This window comes from Canis aureus, chromosome 23, assembly GCF_053574225.1.
Source record: "Canis aureus isolate CA01 chromosome 23, VMU_Caureus_v.1.0, whole genome shotgun sequence".
In the NCBI taxonomy this organism is placed as follows: Eukaryota; Metazoa; Chordata; class Mammalia; order Carnivora; family Canidae; genus Canis; species Canis aureus.
Genome location: NC_135633.1, coordinates 29,180,001 through 29,196,979, shown reverse-complemented (window position 1 = coordinate 29,196,979; position 16,979 = coordinate 29,180,001).

The window sequence follows — 16,979 nt, the reverse complement described above, 5'->3', positions numbered from 1 at the left end:
AGGTTTTCTCCTCACTTGCTGGTCAGAGCTTTTGTGTTACCCTCCTCTGACTCCCTGGGGTTTGCTGAGTCTCCCAAATACAATGATTGTCCACAATGCTTCCAACCAAAAAAAGGGGAGAACTTTCCTAACTGAATGGGTCCTGGGATCCAGAGCCCCTGGGCTCCTCAATGACTGAAGGATGGAGAACAGAGCGATTGGGGAAGGGGCTTATTCTGAGTTGAATTTTATCCTCCCCAGATAAGTTGAAGTCCTAATCCCAGGTACCTGTGAATGTGACTATATTGGGAAGTAGAGTCTTTGCAGCTCATCAGTGAAGCTGAAGTTATACTGAGGCGGACCAGGCCCTAAATCCAGTCTGACTGATGTCCTTATACGAAGAGGAGAGGACGCAGAGACAGGAGCACTCAGGGAAGAGCGCCGTGGGCCGGGAGAGGCAGAGGCTAGAGCAAGGCAGCTGCAAGCCAGCAGCACCAAGGACTGTTGGCCCACCAGAAGTAGAAAGAGGAAGGAAAGCTTCTTCTCTAGAACTTTCAGAGAGAGTATGGCCTGTTGAACCCTTGGTTTCAGACTTGCAGCCTCCAGAACCGTGAGGGAATAAATTGCTATTGTTCTAAGCCACCCAGTTGTGGCAGCCCTAGCAAGGCAGGCAGGGCCTTTCAGACTTGCCGACTTGATTCCTTCCTCCCAGCCCGCAGGCTCTTTCTAAAGGGGAAATAGTATCGTGTCCCTCCCCAGCTCACACCTTTTCTATGGCTCCCTGTTGCCCTGGCATCCACCACCCCTCATCACCGGTCCGGGCCTCCTTTTCTGCTTTGAGTACCCCAAATGATACTTCCGGTTCTCCCCTCCATGCCTTTGCTCATGCTATGCCAGAAAACATACTGTTTTTCCCGATTCACTGCTACTCATTTTTTAAAACCTCTGTTGGACAACCATCTCTTCCAGACATAAGAGCAAACATTCATTGAATCTTACCGTGGGCCAGGCACTATGCTACGTGCTGTCTGTGAGTTAATTCGTTCCTCACAGCGGCTCTGGGCACTAAGGCATTCTCGTCCCCATTACACAGGTGGGGAAACCAAGGCCCAGATCCAGCTCCGTGAGCTTCCATGGTTGTAAAGGGCATTGGCAGGGCCCATATGGCAGAAGCAGTGCTCTGCTGCTGCCCCTCAGCGCCCCCCTCCCCTGCCTGGGGAGCCCGCACCTCCCCAGGAACATCTGTGCCTCTGGCCTCCAGCTGCGGCACATTTCAGGATAACAAATTATACTGTAACAAGAGGTGAAATCAAATGCAGGCCAAATAGTTTTCCACGGCCATTTAATGCAAAATAATTCCAAGGCATCTGTCTTCCTCACCACGTGGGGCTAGAACACATGGTGCCAAGAAGGACCGAGGAGCCAGACCCCAACCTGGCTCTCACAAATAAATAAACAAGGTGCAGGCGACAGCGTGGCCAGCAGGCGGCTGCAGCATAAATCAGGGCTTTTATGGGGCAAGAGGCTTGTCAGGGCCCAGACCCCCGACTGGCCTCTGAAAGAGAACACCAGTGGACACCCTTGCGATATAGCACAGACCGCTCACCAGGATGCAAGCCCTTGGCCCCACCTGGCAGCTCCCTGAGGCTCCCCAAAGGCCAGGTCTCGGAGACACCCCCACCCACTGGCTTTCCTTCTCCTTCGCTCACCCAGTACCTGGTGTCTAGTAAGCGCTCAGTCCAAATTTCCTGAATGAATAAATTCGCTCATTTCTCTCCTCCCTGCACCTCCTCTCTCTCCCACCCCCGACTCTGTAGCACTGAGGTGTCTTCAAGATGCAAAGCCCTGGCGGGGGGCCTAATTTGGCTGAGCCTGGGTCCCAAGCCAGCCCCTGGGTACCAGGAGGGGTGAGGTGGAGGGGAGAGGGAGCAGCCTGAGGCCTAGAGCACTGCCTCCTGCCAAGGCCTCTTCCGGGACGATGCCCCCCAGACAGAAGGGGGCTTGCGGGTGGGCGGCCCAACAGCATAAGCTCCCTCTGTCCCCCAGAAATGCCATGCCGCCTGCACCCCTGCGCAGGATCCTTCTGTTGGTGTCTCCCTGTTTCCCTTCCACTGTTTCCAGGAAACCCCCCTTCACTTCAGGGCTGGAGGTTTGCGGACTAGCCCAGGGGTTCCATTACCCCACACCCCTCTACCTGGCCGTGGGGCCCTGCACGCAGCCGCCCATGGTGCTCCGTGAGGGGCCACCGTTACCGCCTCCAATTCCTGTCACCGTACGTAGTCCTCACCGTAAAATACACCACCCGGTGACATTCGGCACAGTCCCCGTGCTGTGCAGCCATCACGGCCCTCTGGTTCCCGAACACTTTCATCACCCCGAAGGAAAGCTGTACCCCCAAAGCAGGCACTCCCCCTTGCCCTTTCCTCCCGGCCCCTGGCAACCGCCAGTCCCCTCACAGCGTTTGCCAAGCAGAACGCATTATCCCCAGGTCACCGTGGGGGAAACTGAGGACCGCGTGTGTGCATGGCCGGTCCAGCTGGGGCCTCCCCCTGTAACTCAGCCCTGGAGAGCGGTGTGTCCCGGTGTCCTTGCGGGATGTGACCGATGCCCCTTGGCGGCCAGGCGGACTCGGGGCTGCCTTCCTTGGTCGGCGGGGAGAGGCAGAGGGGCGCCGTGGCAGTGCAGAGCGCGTCTTGGTCGCTCAGTAAATCTAGGCCATTGATGGATGGGCTGAGACGGCCTCAGGTGAGGTGGGAGTTAGGGCGGGGGAGGTGACAGGGAGGGCGTCTGCTGTGCCTCTATTGCTTTTGGCTCGAGAGCCGAAGTTCACACGGTTGTCTGGGGCTGCCCGGCGGGTCCGATTATACACACCACGCCCAAGGCCTCCTGCTCACACCTCCAGGCCTTGCACACAGTTTCCTCTATCTGGACCTCCTGCCCTCCCTCAAGCCTCCCCAGACTGTAGCTCTTATTCATCCTTCAAAACCCAATGGGCGTCACCTCTGCCATGACGTAGAGCAGTGGTGTCAGTGTGGTGAGGTCAGCAGCTACAAAGCTCCGCAGACGAATCCGCCTCGCAGCCAGGGCTGAGCACCCCAGGGACGGGGACCCTCCTCTGTGCCTCCCCAGCAAAGCTCCTCCTCTTCATTCGGAGAATGTCTGTTCAGGGGTTTGTTCCCCTCACTGTACTGAGAGCCTTTTGAGACAACAGTCTGCAGAGTGTCCTGGTTAAGAGCCCAAGGCTTTTGTATTAAGCTTTATATTTGGGAGACAATCCACAATTGAAACAATTCACCCATTTAAAGTATACAATGGTTTTTGGTATATTACATTATTAATTTTAAAAATTAATTATATATATACAACAACAAATTTGCTATTTTAACCATTGTGGAATGTACAATTCGGTGACATTAATTATATCCACAGTGTTTGTAACCATAGGAGCCCAAGACTTTGGCTTCAGATAGATCCTGATTCTTCCACTCCATAGCCTTGTGGCCTCCTCCGTGGGGCCCAGCTTAACCATCTGGAAAATGGAGATCCCAGGGACCGCCTCAGTAGTCATGAAGGTTGATTGAGGCAATGGGGGTGAAATGCCCTGCAGACTGTGAAACCCTGTGCATCTGCCCTTGCTGTGTGACATCATCACACTTGTGCTGTGTGGCCTCAGGCACATGCCTGGCCTCTCTGGACTCAGCTCCTGATTTTTTAACAAGGCAGAGTTTGGATTAGGTGAGCCCAAGGGCCTGGGAACTCTGACACCCAGCTATTATGGGTTTCCCCCATCAGAGTCCTGTCTTCACTGTGATGGTAGCCCTGGGGCTTACACCCCCTCCTCTGAGAACTTCCCCACATCTCAGCAGCCTTGGAGCCATGGTAGACCGTGTGACATGACCATTGGTGATTGGACCTGTGACTCGAGAAAATTTGACCTCTGGTGCACACTCGCTAGGATGGTTGATGGTGCTCACGGAGCTGGGAGGTAAGATGTGCAAGATACAGGTGGGGCTTAAGCCTGGCTGGAGGGGAGCTAGGGGTTTTGCAGTTAGGGGAGACCTGGTTGGAACAGGTGGCAGACCAGATCCTGACACGCCAGGACATTATACCAGGAGAAGTGGGAGTCCGTCGTAGAGCCACAGAGGGCTGAGCTCAGGCAGGAGGGCTTGGCAGAAGGGAGGGGAAAGAGAACAGAGTTCCCAGGCCAGGTGGCTTTGGGCCAGTCCAGGCCTTCCCTGAGCTTTGGTTTCCCCTTCCGGCAGTGGGTTTGTACTCAGGGGTGCCCAGGGCCCTTCCAACACCCCCTCATTGGAGCTGTTCTTGTCCATGCGTGCAAAGCTGGTCTCTGGAACAAGATGGATGGGGCTCTGGGTGTGCATTTGGAGTCCCCTGGAGCAGGACAGGGGGCTGGAAACCCCAGCACCCCCAGGGACAGCTCAGGGCTGCAACCTCTCCAAGCTGATACTTTGTGCCAGGTCCAGCAGGGTCTTCCCTTTCTGTCTTTACTGCTGCAGAGAAATCCCCAGACTTCGAGCCAGCTGGATGGGCCAGAATCCTGTGTGGCCCTGGGAGGTAACCTCGTGCTGGCCCCAAGCTCTGTGAACCCTGCAGGGCTGGGGCTGGCCCGACCGCTCTGAGCGTGGGACCCCCGGCCTGCCCGATGGGCTGTGTTGGCCTCCACACAGGATGCCACGTTTGTTAGGAGCTTGTGTTCTTAGCACCAGCGCTTGTTAAGTGGGGCCTCACGCAGTGACCTAACCTCATTGGGTTTCTGTTTCCACGTCTATAAACTGGGAATAGAACCTCCTCGCAGAGCTATTTATTGTGAGGCTTAAATGAGATGATGCGGATGTTGTGCTTCGTAGGGGGCCTGGGGTCAAAATGGCAGCCATCGCGCCAGCACCCTGACTGGGCCTCTGGAATCTGGGGTGTGGAGAGCCGGTGGGGCTGGGGGTGGCTGGGAGCCAGGAGGTGATGAAGGGATGTCCTGGAGGGGGCAGGGCTCTCCAGAGCCCACGGGAGAAAGTGCCCCCATTTGTACTGGGGATTTCTTGCCCCCTGAGCCCCCTCCCTGTTCCGGAGCCACCGACAGGAGCTTCTCTACCAAATCCTTCCTGTGGGGGCAGGAGGAGATCTGGCCCTGCTCACAGCAGCCACAAGGCGCCGCCGAGGGGCAGGGAGACCAGCTCAGCCGCCCCCCCCCGCATCTCCCTGTAGTCGGACCCTGAGCTGCAGAGGGGGCCCGTGATGCACCACTGCCAGTGACAGCTGAGGCCCGGCCAGACACGGAGCTCGGCACCCCGCAGGCCTCCTCACCCCCACTGCCTCTGGAAGGCCAGCACAGGGTGGCCACTGCCTCGTTGGCCACCTCTCAAATGGATCATCTGGGAATGATGGGCAGCAGAACTCAGGAGCAGCCTGGCCAGACCCCCCTCTCCTGGCCAGGCCACACGGCCCTGTCCTGGGGCCACCCTGTGCCTGTGTCAGCTGTGTCTAGAATGAGCCGGAGGCTCTCTCACAGCCCCATTTCCTCAAGCTGGGTCCTCAGCGAATGCTCATCTCTCCTCCTTGCGTGGAGGATTAGGTTGTGTTTTTGAGAGAGAGAGAGAGAGAGAGAGAGAGAGAGATGGGCCCAACTAGGTTCTTGCCTCTCAGCTCCTGAATTTGTTTCAAGGCACACCCTCACTTTTCAAAAAGATTTTATTTATTTGAGAGAGAGAGAGAGAGAAGATGGCAGGGGTGGGGAAGACAGAGGGAGAGGGAGAAGCAGACTCCCCACTAAGCAGGGAGCCTGATGTGGGGCTCGATTCCAGGACCCTGAGATCATGACCTGAGCCAAAAGCAGACACTGAACTGACTGAGCCACCCAGGCACCCCTCTAGGGTGCTTTTTGCTCTCCCATGGCCCCAAGGCCCCACCAAACCTCTATGGTGCTTTTGTGAAAGTTATAAAAAGGTGCCTTGTTTGGGCAGAGGCAGCCCCATGCCAGGATCTCACCTCCCACTCACCCCCTCAGCCAGATGACCTTGTGCAGTGAACACCTGGCACTCTTGGGACCTGCCCAGCCCCCTCTGAACTCCCCTTCTAGCTGGGTTCCACTCTATCCTTGGGGCTCCCCCAGAGTGGCTGGTAGGAGCACCTTCTCCCCAATCTCTTTTTCTTCCTTTCCAGGACCAACCCAGAGTCTCCTCCTGTGTTAGGATGCTCCATGGGATCTGGGCAAGGGGAAGGATGATGCTCAAGTTTATGGATCTTCTAGAACTCTTCAGCTTAACTCCTGGCTTGTGGCTTCAGATTCCAACTCTGAAGGGCCACCAGAGTTCTCTTTCCACTCATGGGACTAAGTCCTCAGCTCCAACATCACCTTCTTCTTTGAAGGCCTCTGTATTCCTGAAGGAGACCGCAAGAGCTGTCCCCCACCAGCTGTCATGCAAATCTGGTCCTATATGTCCCCACTGGAAACCTTTCCTCTGCTCCCCATCATCCATAGAACAAAGTCAGAGCTCCCTTATCCATCCCTCAAGGCCCTCCCAGTTGGGCTCTGTTTCACCTCCAGCTTCACTGCAATGCACACACACACACCCCACCCCCCCGCCCCCATCTTTTCACCTCTGAGCTCCACAGATTGAATCCTTCCATTTCCAATAGGCACCAGGTGGCTTCAAGTCTTCAGAGTACTGGCCTCACAGATCTCTCCCGTCCTAGAAATGAGTGAGAAGTCTATCCCAGAGCATAGACCATTCTGTGCTAATGGCTATTGATACAGAACACACAACTCTTAACCTGTTTGAACCTCACCACAGCCTGGTGAAGGGACAGGTCAGAGTTTTGGTGTCTATGCCACTCACTTTTGTATCTAGTAGTGTACTGTCTTATAAATGCTGGATGAAGGAAGGATGGATGGATGGATGGATGGATGGATGGATGGATGGACAGATGGACGGATGGATGGATGGATGGGTGGGTGGGTGGGTGGATGGACGGATGGATGGATGGATGGGTGGGTAGGTGGGTGAATGTATGTATGGATGGGTGGGTGGATGCATGGATGGGTGGGTGGGTGGACGGATGGATGGGTATATGGGTGGTGAACAATGGATCCGGACACAAGGCAGGAAAAATTTGAAATGTGACAGTCTGCAGCCTAGGGTGGGGGTCCACTGAAAGGTGTTCTAGTGTGTGTGATTGGGTGGGCTGGGGGTGGGGCAGGGGGCAGCTGTGATTTCTGGGGGCCAGGAAGGAGAGAAAGGGCCTCCATGAGGCAACAGGGCATGATGGGGGTCAGGCAGCAGCTGCAGAAGTCCCCTTTCTCCTCCTGGCTCGTCGGGCACTGCCCAGGCGGCTACAGAAACTCTTCTAGCCACCCCAGTCAAAGCTGGAGAGGCCTTGCTGTGCTCCAGATGCCACACCCAATTCGGGGGGCCTCTGCCAGTAGTGCTTGGGCCCTCAGGTGAGATATGAGGGAGTAGAGGGGAGCCCCCGCTCCAACAACAGGCAGCCTCCCCTGGAGGTGAGGGCCTGGAATCCTCCATCACATGAGCCTGGACTTAGATTTCTCAGTCCTCCCAACTCCCACAGCGGGATGAGTCAGGGCTCTGGGGGGCAAGGGAGGATCATCTGAAAACCATTAACAAAGGATCTTCAGTCCAAGGGAGACACAGAGCAGAGGGGTGTGGTGCCTGCTGGAGAATGAGGGTGGAGAGGTAGGGCGCCACAGACCCTCCCCCGTGCTCCCTCCCAGGCGGCGTGGGAGCCAGCGCGCCCGCATATCCACGCGTGTCTGTATCTCGCGCTTCTGTGTGTGTCCGTGTGTGGCATCGGTCGCTCCCGCCTCGCAGGGCTGCTGTGAACACTTGGGAAGGGTTTGATGCGGTGCCCTGTGCTTCCAGAGTTCTCCATAAATGGCAGTAGCTCTTATGAAAGGGAAGATGTCATGGAATGCTCCAGAGTCCACGCTGGAGTCAGGTCGCCTGGGCCACTGCCTCGGTGACAGCTATGATCAGCATCTTGGGCTACTCGGTCCTCAGTGGCAACATTTCTGCGCGCTCTGGCCAGCTCCCTGCGCATTGCCATCAGCCCCTCGAGGCACTTGGCCCTCAGCAGACAGGACCCTCTTTGCCTCACAGGGAAGGTGCCCCGACTTCCTGTCCTCACTGCCCCATGGAAGAGACTTCCTGCGTCGTCGTCCCATCCCTGGGCTCCCACCCTCCCCTCCTGCAGGCCCCCTCTCCACCCCGCACCTCTCCACTTTGTCCTCCCCTGCTTCTATCCCCAGAAGGCACATCCCCATTGCCTCCCCGCCCCCACCTGCAGCCCCTTCCTCTCAGCAGACCCCCTGCCTCCCTCAGGCCTAGCTCACCATCCCTGCTCTGCCTCATGGACCCTGGTTGAGCATGGCGGCTCCTCTCCAGGCACCCCACCCCTGGTTCCCCCCCATCCTCAACCTCTTGGGCCATAGGAGCCATCTCTTCTGCCCAAACTGTTAGTGCCCTCCCTCGATCCTACTCTCCCTATAGTCCAGCAGCCAAGTGCCCACCCACACGTGGCCAGCTTCGGCCAGGCCAACTCTCCGGGGCTCCAATCACCTGCATCTGGGGATATCTGTTGACAAAGGCCTTGAAGCCTAGGCAAGCTGAGGGACACCCAAGTCTCCATAGACCTCCATGGAATGCACCACTCTTCCTGCTGCATCCTCTACAATTGCCCATCTGGCCCATCTTGCATCCTTCCTGGGATAGGGGCTCACTTCCTCATGCTGAGAGAATCCCCATCTCTGTCTAGAAGAAAGTCCTCCTCTGGAGCTGTCCCCTGCCCCATCAGAGGCCTAGACAGAGGCGGAGAGCCACACTGGGATGGGTCAGGAGTGCTGCTTCACCTCTTCTGAGCCGAGGGGCCTTGGGCTGAGGGGCCTTCCACTCTCTGAGCTCAGTTTCCTTTTTTTTTTTTCAGTTTCCTTTCTTGTCTGAAGTGCAGTCTGACGCTGCACTCACTTCACTGTGGGGACAGTGTTTGGCCTGGGCCCAGGATCAGAGTAGGCACTCAATGATTGGACAGGGGACAGAATTTACAAACAGCTGACCAGTAGGCAGTTGTAGCTGGAATCAGGGCCATGAGCTGCCCCCCTGCCGGCTGTGTGTTCCAGGCATGCTACCCTGGTTAGGAGGGTCAAAGGCCACCTCACTGCAAAAATCTTAGCCTCATGTCCCACCTTTAAAGTCTTTTTCATGCTAGGGCACCTGAGTGGCTCAGTTGGTTAAGTGTCTGACTTCGGCTCAGGTTCTCATGGTTGTGAGATCAAGCGCCGCGTCAAGCCCTACTCTCAGCTGAGTCTGCTTGAGATTCTCTCTCTCCCTCTACCACTCATGTGCACACTTTCTCTTAAAAAAAATTATTTGAGGTCTTTTTCATGCCAATGGCAGAGAGAAGGAAAAAGATAAAGTCAAGGAATCATGTTTATTCATTCAACAAACTTTCTTGTGATATACTATGTGCCTGGCACCGTGCTGGGTGCTATGGATGCAGAGATCCGTCAGACCCACTGTCCATGAGGAAAGCTTATGGCTAGGTGTGGAGAAGCACATAGAAACAGAAAAAAAGCCTTCAAGGTGGTCACAGCTGGGACAGGAAGCCTGGGGGTATGGGAGCCCCATCTAAGAGGTTCCAGAGAAGCCAGAGCAGGCTCACAGATTCTAAGATATAAGGAACTTATGAACCCAAAATCTATGAAGTTTTCTGAGCACTAGGAAGAGACAATGGGACATTACCATTGATGGGGAGCAGGGAGGGGGAAGCGTGGGTGACACTTTGAAACTCATCTGTCCTGCCAGAATCACAGCTTTTCACTCCTACCAGCAAGCAGGGGAAGGGATGTGGGATTGAATGAGAGAAACAGAAGAAGGAGCAGCGTGGCCAGCCCACCCATCTCATCAGTGACTCTCTTAATGGGCCAGTGAAGGTCACAGAGCTGGATCAGACATAGCGTATTATTTCCACGTACATAAGGCTGATCTTCTAAAGGCAGGGTGGGGAGTGGGTGGAGGGGTGCAGTGCACGGAGCCAGGCTTAGCCTTGACTCTGCCATGTACTATCTTTGTGACCCTGGGAAAGTCTCTCTCTCTCTCTCTGGATAACCCCTTTTCGTCTATAAAATAGGAGTATTAATTCCCACCTCTAGAGCAGTGCTAAGGATTAACAGGACACACAGGAACAGGGCCATGCACAGTGTGGGATTCAGCAAATGCCATTTTTCTTTCTTTGATCTTAGAGAGCCAGGCCACGCCAGGGACACCCTGCCCTGGGGAGTGGTGGCAGCCTGAACTGCCTGTTGGGGAGACACTGATGTGTTTCAGGGACCCCAGGATTGAAGCAAGCAGCAACCAGGACCAAACCACCCACTTCCTCCTCCTGGTGCCAACACTTTTCCCTTCTGGAAGGACCCTTGGAAGGGGGCAGCAGGAGCTGTGGGTTGTGGAGAAGGGGGCACTGTGGAGAGTGCTGGCCTGAGCAGAATTCTCCTGCTGGTGTGGAAAGGGTTCATGCCAATATGTTTTGTCCTTGAAGACACAGTTCCCTTGCTGCAAGCTTGGATAATGTGCAGGGGTGGGGGTGAGAGGGACAGGAAGGGCCCCCCGGCCCAGGTGGGCCACTGGAGCGCTAGGACCACACAAGGTCCTGGAGTGGAGAGGTCAGCTTTCCAGACTGCTCTTGGGGTGACCTTGGGCTAGGCTTTCCTGTTTTCTAGTTTCCCTCTCTGAGCAATGAGAGCATTTGGACAACCTGAGCCTCCAAGGCTCTTCCAACCCCAACATTCCAGAGCCTGGGCCGTGTGAGAATCAGATCTGCGCTCCAGGCTTTTCTCTGCCACCTCTTGGTTTTGGGAGACTCTCAGTCTCTGTTTCCTCGGTTTCCCTATATGCAGGGTGAGTAGCCTGGCCTTGGTGATCTGAGGCCTTGATGGTCCTGTCCATTGTTTTGAATCTTCACCTCTTTCCCTGACGGTGACCCTCCAAGAGTTGGAGGCAAGAGTGAGTGGTAGAAAGCGGGGAGGGAGAGGGGCAGAGAAGTCTGGACTCCCGGGCCAGAGATTGGGTCCTGAATGGGGATCCCTAGCCCAGGCCACATCAGACATAGCCAGCCCTCTCTGTGTAGCACACAGGGTTCCATTTATACCCATTGTCATTGAATTCCTGCCAGCTGGCTGGCTAGAGGGCCCCATTTTTTTGGATGGGAAGACCAAGATCCCCAAAGCAAGAAGGGATTTGCCCAGATTCACACAGCTGGTCAAAGGTTGAGCTCAAGGAGGGAGGAGACCTATGGGAACTTCATGGCTCCGTATCCCCGGTCATTGACCACAGCAGCCTGTCCTCCACAGGGCAGTTATGGAGTCCCACCCTTCATGGTGTAGAAGGGGAAACTGAGGCCCAGGGCAGTGCAGGGCCATGTATTCTCCCCACTGACTTTAGTTGCAGTGATTGTGACAGTCCACAGAGCCCAAACATCTCCACTAGCAGCCTTACCTGCTGCCTCAAATCCCACCACTGGAGCCCCCAGATTTGGGTAAAGCATGTGTCTTGCGGCCCATGAGCTGAGGGGGGGCAGAAAGACAAGAATTACAGGCATGAGGTGTCCCCAGACTCCCAGAATAGCCAAGAAGGAAGGAAGGTGGGATTGGTGAGGATCAGAGGGTCCCGAGGGTGAAGCCCTTGCTGGGGTCCCACAGAGCTCTGGGCTCAGTTGGGCAGCCAACCCAGCCCCTGCCTCCCCAGCCTGAGTGGCCCCCTCCTCCCAACCCTACCCCCAGCCTCCTCCTCATGTGTATGGTCCTGGAAGAGGATGGCAGGCGCAGCCCCTCTGGCCAGGACAATGGGTGGGGGCTGGGAACATCCCCCCCAATCCCGGTCACCCTTCTAGAGGGTGCTGTGGGCCGCAGCGGATTAATGGTGCGGAGGCCATTCATTTCCTCTGGCCGGGAGACAGGCTGCACCACACAGCCCCCCATTGTCGGCTGCCTTATCTCGGGAAGTTCCGCCCGCCCCATCCGGAGAAGGCAGCTGGGCCCCGTGCCCCCGACCTCACCTCTGCGCCTCTGGGAGGCTGGAGAGCTCGGTGGGGCCAGGACCATGCAGGTCTTGATCTGTCTCCCCTCACCTGTCCCCCCACCAACCAGGAAAAGTCTGGACTTTGCCTAAAGACCAGGCAGCGTCACGGAGGAGAGAGCACAGCAGGGCCCAGGTCTCAACTGGGTTTCGGAAGGGGGTCCTGGAGGGGGGTGGTCAAGGATGAACTCTGGCAGGGTGAGGCTTGAGGCAGGGAGGGTAGAAGGCAGTGGAGGGAGGGAGCCTGGCCACACTCGGGGACCCAGCTGGGAGAGGGGGCCGGATTCTGCTTTGAACCCCTCTGTGCACACAGTCTCTGCCTGTTCTAGCGCCTCCAGCTGAGGGCTCCTCACGATGTGGATGGCCACTTTGGGGTACAGCACAGGCATTACAGAACTCCTCCAGGAAACCAGGAAGCCTTCCCTGATTCTCTGGCTAGTTGGGGTCTGCCCACCAGGCTCCGTGTCCTCCAGCCCCTGTGCTTCACCCTGCACCCCATGAGAGCCCTGAGTGCTCTGTGTGATACAGGTCTGTCCCCTCACTAGACTGGACATGCTTGGGTGGTGGAGATGCCTCCCATCTCTGGGACTTGCCCCCCCCACCCGCCCTTGCCAGCCCAGTGAGAAGTTGGAGCCACTAAGGCTCGCTCTTGCTGCAGCCCAGCTGCTCCCCAGCCACAGCCCCCTCCCACAGGCATGTAGGACCCCTCTCCTGACCTGCCTCTCCCATCAGCCCTCCTCCCCTCCCACCATCATACTTTTGGCCAGTATGTCCCTCCACCTGGAATGTACTTTCCATGTTTCCCCTGGCAAAATCCCAAATGCTCAGGTGCCACCCCTCCTTGGGGTCCCTCTAAACACACCACCTATGCTGGGGACCTCAGTGTAGGGAACCTCACTCCCTTTTCGAGCAGAGCTGCTCCATTGCTCCATTCAATAAATTGGTACAAAGGGTCCCCAGCTAAAAAAAGCTCAGAACAACTAGATTCCTCCATCCTAATCTTTAACAGATGGAGACATCACTCAACTGCTGTTTCATGAGAAGTCTAGAAAAGAGCAGATTTTCATTTTAACAGAAGCTTTCAATACCTTCAGCCCAAGAAGTGCTTTAGCGGCGGTAGCATAGGTGGTGTGAGAGTGAAGAAGCAGTGATATTTGGGGACAAAGGAGTCTACCCAGGACTCTTTATAGTCTACCCTGAAGGCAGCTTTAAAAAAGGGCTCATTTTCCAAAAGCCCTCACTCTTGTCACACCACCCACTAAGTCCTGGAACCGGACACTCAGAATTGTGGAAATCTTCAGAGGACTCAAGGAGTCCTGGCCTGGGCACCTCGGTGCCCAGAGGTGCTGCGTCTAAGAGCCCAAGTACCTCCCTGAGCATCCTCGGGGAAAAGAGGGAGCTGCCGGCACAGAGGGCCCTGAGGAACCATCCTGGGCCTTGGGCAAGCCTCTCTTTTCTCTTTTTTCTCCCCTCCCCCCTTCTCCCCTTCTTTGGGCCCCCTGCTTTTCTTCTGCACCTGCTCTTCTGGCCACTCAGCCTCAGTGGGGCTTTATGGGATGCTGCGGGACCACTGTCCTCCCAAACTGATGTGAGAGCCAGCCCATAGCAGTCCCTGTCGTCCTTGACCTCAGCTCTGTCTCTCCAGACAGCTATCTCCTCTCAGGCCTGCAGGGTGGACGGAGGTGAGAGAAGGATATCCCCCCACACAGTGAGGCCCAGACAATCTGGCTGGACAGCTCCTGGCACCTGGCAGGTGCACATCAAATGCCTCCTCACCTGCCACTGCTACTGTCACCATAGCACGGGGCAATGGAGCACACAGTGTATTGGGACAGCAGCTTTGCTTCTCAAGCCTCCATTTCCTTATCTGCAAGTTGGGGATGATGAGAATCCTAACCTCCCAGGCCACTGGGAAAGCTGGCTGAGATAATGTGCATTAAATGGCCTTACAACCTCCTGGGAGTTAGACAAATGTCATCAATATAATAAAAAACATTACTAATTAATAAATAGTACAAGGGAAGGCTCATCAGGTGGCTATTAAAATATAAAAAAATAAGTCCAGGTGAGGGGTGGGTGGGGTGGTATGGGAGTGGGCCGAGTGTCTGGGAAGCTTCCTGGGGGAGCCAGGACCTAGGTAGAGACCCACAGTGGCACGGGGGGAACTGGGGTAGGGGCAGATGAGCACCCTCAGCCCTCAACAGTGGCTGACAGCTTCCAAGCAGGTTTTCAGCCTTTCCCACCAACTGCCAACCTGGCAGCCCCTGAAGAGCAGCCCCGCGGCCAGCAGGTGGTGGAGCGCTGACTCTCAGGCTCAGGTGGCCTTCCTGGGTGTCAGGAAAGGTGGAAGAGAGGGGATAGTCCAGTTCACTGAGACAGAACAGATGAGAGCAAGCCTGTGCTCCGACTGCCCCGAAAAAGGCGGTCAGGGGTTATTGGGCACCTCAAAAACACATTCATCCTTGTTTCCTCACCCCCAGCCCCAAACCTCTCTGTGGGACAGCTACTTTCAGACTCATTTTCCAGAGGAGGGAAGTGTGGCTCTATGAGCCTGGGAGCCTTCTCAAGGTCACTCAGCTGATGACAGAGGGTTGGGAAGCTACCCCCAATCTGAGGACCCAGCTCGAAGTCAGCCAGTGTCTAAGTCGCTCCTAAGGTCACCCCAAACACGGAGCCGACAACCGTGTGTGTTCATGGTGGAGGAATGGAGTTGGGGCTGAGCCCTATCGCTCAGGGCAAGATGCAGGGCAGAAGAACCTGCTGCTGGGAATGTACTTTAAGTGGCTTTTCACGTCCCAGGCTGGCTCCTGCAGTGAGTGGATTTGTGGTCCTGCGTGTAGCCTGTGAGGGGCCCAGATTGGGTGTCTTCATCCCCAAACCTCTGCACTGAGGACGCTCTTACCATCCGGAGGCAGGGGAGGAGGCCAGCCTGGCCTGCGGTGGTGGCTCCATATAGGCCATGAGGAGGTGACCTCAGTCACTGGAGCAGCACTGACCCCCTCCTTTACCTCTTCTCCTTCTTCTCCTCCTTGGAGCAGGAGGGGTAAGGAAGGCAGGGGATGGGCAGGGGTGGCTGGAGGCAACACGGCCCTCGGGTGCCCAGGCCTTGAGCTCATCTGTCTGGACCTGACAAGAGCAACAGTGGCATCCCGGCCTGCTCCCGGCTCTGGCAGCGTGAAGGTCAAGCCTCACGGCTCTGTCTTCATCTTAGGTAAGGGCAGTGGTGGCCGCTTAGCCACATGTACCCAAAGGCATTATCTGAAACTCAAGAGGCCAGTAAGATGGCCATTGGCATGATTCTGGGCAGAGATGGTATGGCCTGAGCCGGGCAGTGGTCAGGGGAGTGACATTTGTCACATCTCCCAATGGCACCCACCTATCCTACAGAGGAGAAAACCTGAGGACATCTAGCAGCAAATCAGAGGTGTAGCAGGGTCCTGAGGCAGGTCTCAGCCCCTCAGCTGGGGCCTCTGTGTCTGAGCCCTCCTGCCTCGGTGTGCCCCACTTCATGGAATGCCCTCGTCACCTGCCTCCCTCTTGTGTGGGTTGGTAGGACAGTAGCAGCCTCTGTGGGGCTCCAGGCCTGACCCGTCCCCAGCCTCTCCCTCCCTGGCCCCAAGAAGCCTGGAGCCCTGCAGACTCCCGGGAGTGTCCCTGGCCTGGGCAGGCCAGCTGGAGAGACCCGGGCCCGCGGGGGCCTCTGCAGGCCCTCGACACCAGGTGCATTTCCTCGTGCTGGAGCAGGTGCAGAGCCAGGAGGATCCTTGGTGACCACGCGGGGCGGCAGAGGACAAGAAGTCCGGGAGAGGGCGAGTCTCGTCCAAGGACGCATAGCGAGTTGGAGGACACACGGTGGTCATCTCTGTGAAGGAAGTGGCCTTCACACCCGTCCTCCCCACACCATCCTTGCAGGGCTGGGAGGGACGCGGGATCAGGCTCTGCATTTTACAAAGAAAGAACTGAGTCGGGAGAGCCAGCGATTTGCCCCAAGCGAAGCAGGTCCACCTCACTTCAAATTCCGGTCTTTCCCAGTTCATGTTCTCTCACTTGTGATTGCTGATCAATCAGCAGATTGTCCCCCAATCACTTAGCCTGGCTTAGAGGACCCAGAGTGCAACTGGCCATATTCTCTGCCCTCAAGGGGGTCTCTGGAGTGGCCAAGGAACAAGTGCAAGGAGAACAATACAGAAGAGGGAGGAGGGATAGGGGGACTGTGGGCTGGATCAGTCACGGGGACTTCCTGTGGGAAGTGGCATTTCCAGAATTGTTCCAATGAGGGGAACTAGCGGGAGTCCACAGGTGTGGCCGGGAGAAGGCTGAAGGAAGGAAGCAGGGGATGGAGGAGGAGAAGGATGGAGGAGAAGGGGATGTTTCAAAGGCTGTTGTGTGGTGAGAAGAGCTCTTGATACCAGGTCAGACAGCCCCCGACACTGGGAAAATCCCAGAGCGAGAAGGCTGGGTGCTCCTCACCCGGAACCTTCAGCCCCCAGCACTGGATCTGGCATCAGGAGTCAGATGAATAAATGAATGACTCTGATTCCAACAATCACTAAGTGCCCTTGGGCAAGTCGCTCCACTGCCACGGCCTCAACTTCTTTCCCTGTGAAATGGGGGACTATATAACCCCCTTGATGTGGTTCTTGAGAGGACTCAGTGGGAAAAGCTCTGGAGAATGCCTTATATCGTGCTTGGCACATGGTAAGGTGCTTAATATCTTGAGATCTTTCTACCTTCCTTCATTCACTCCTCCTCGTGTGCAACTTAAAAGTGCTTAAAAAGCCGCAAAGCTGTTGGCCGGCTCTGTGAGCCCTTCTCGAGTGTTCGGACAGGAATGTACATAAAATGGAGGCCTTGCTGGGACGGGCTAAAGTAATGTCATTTTCAGAAGCAGCAAAGCGCAGCGCA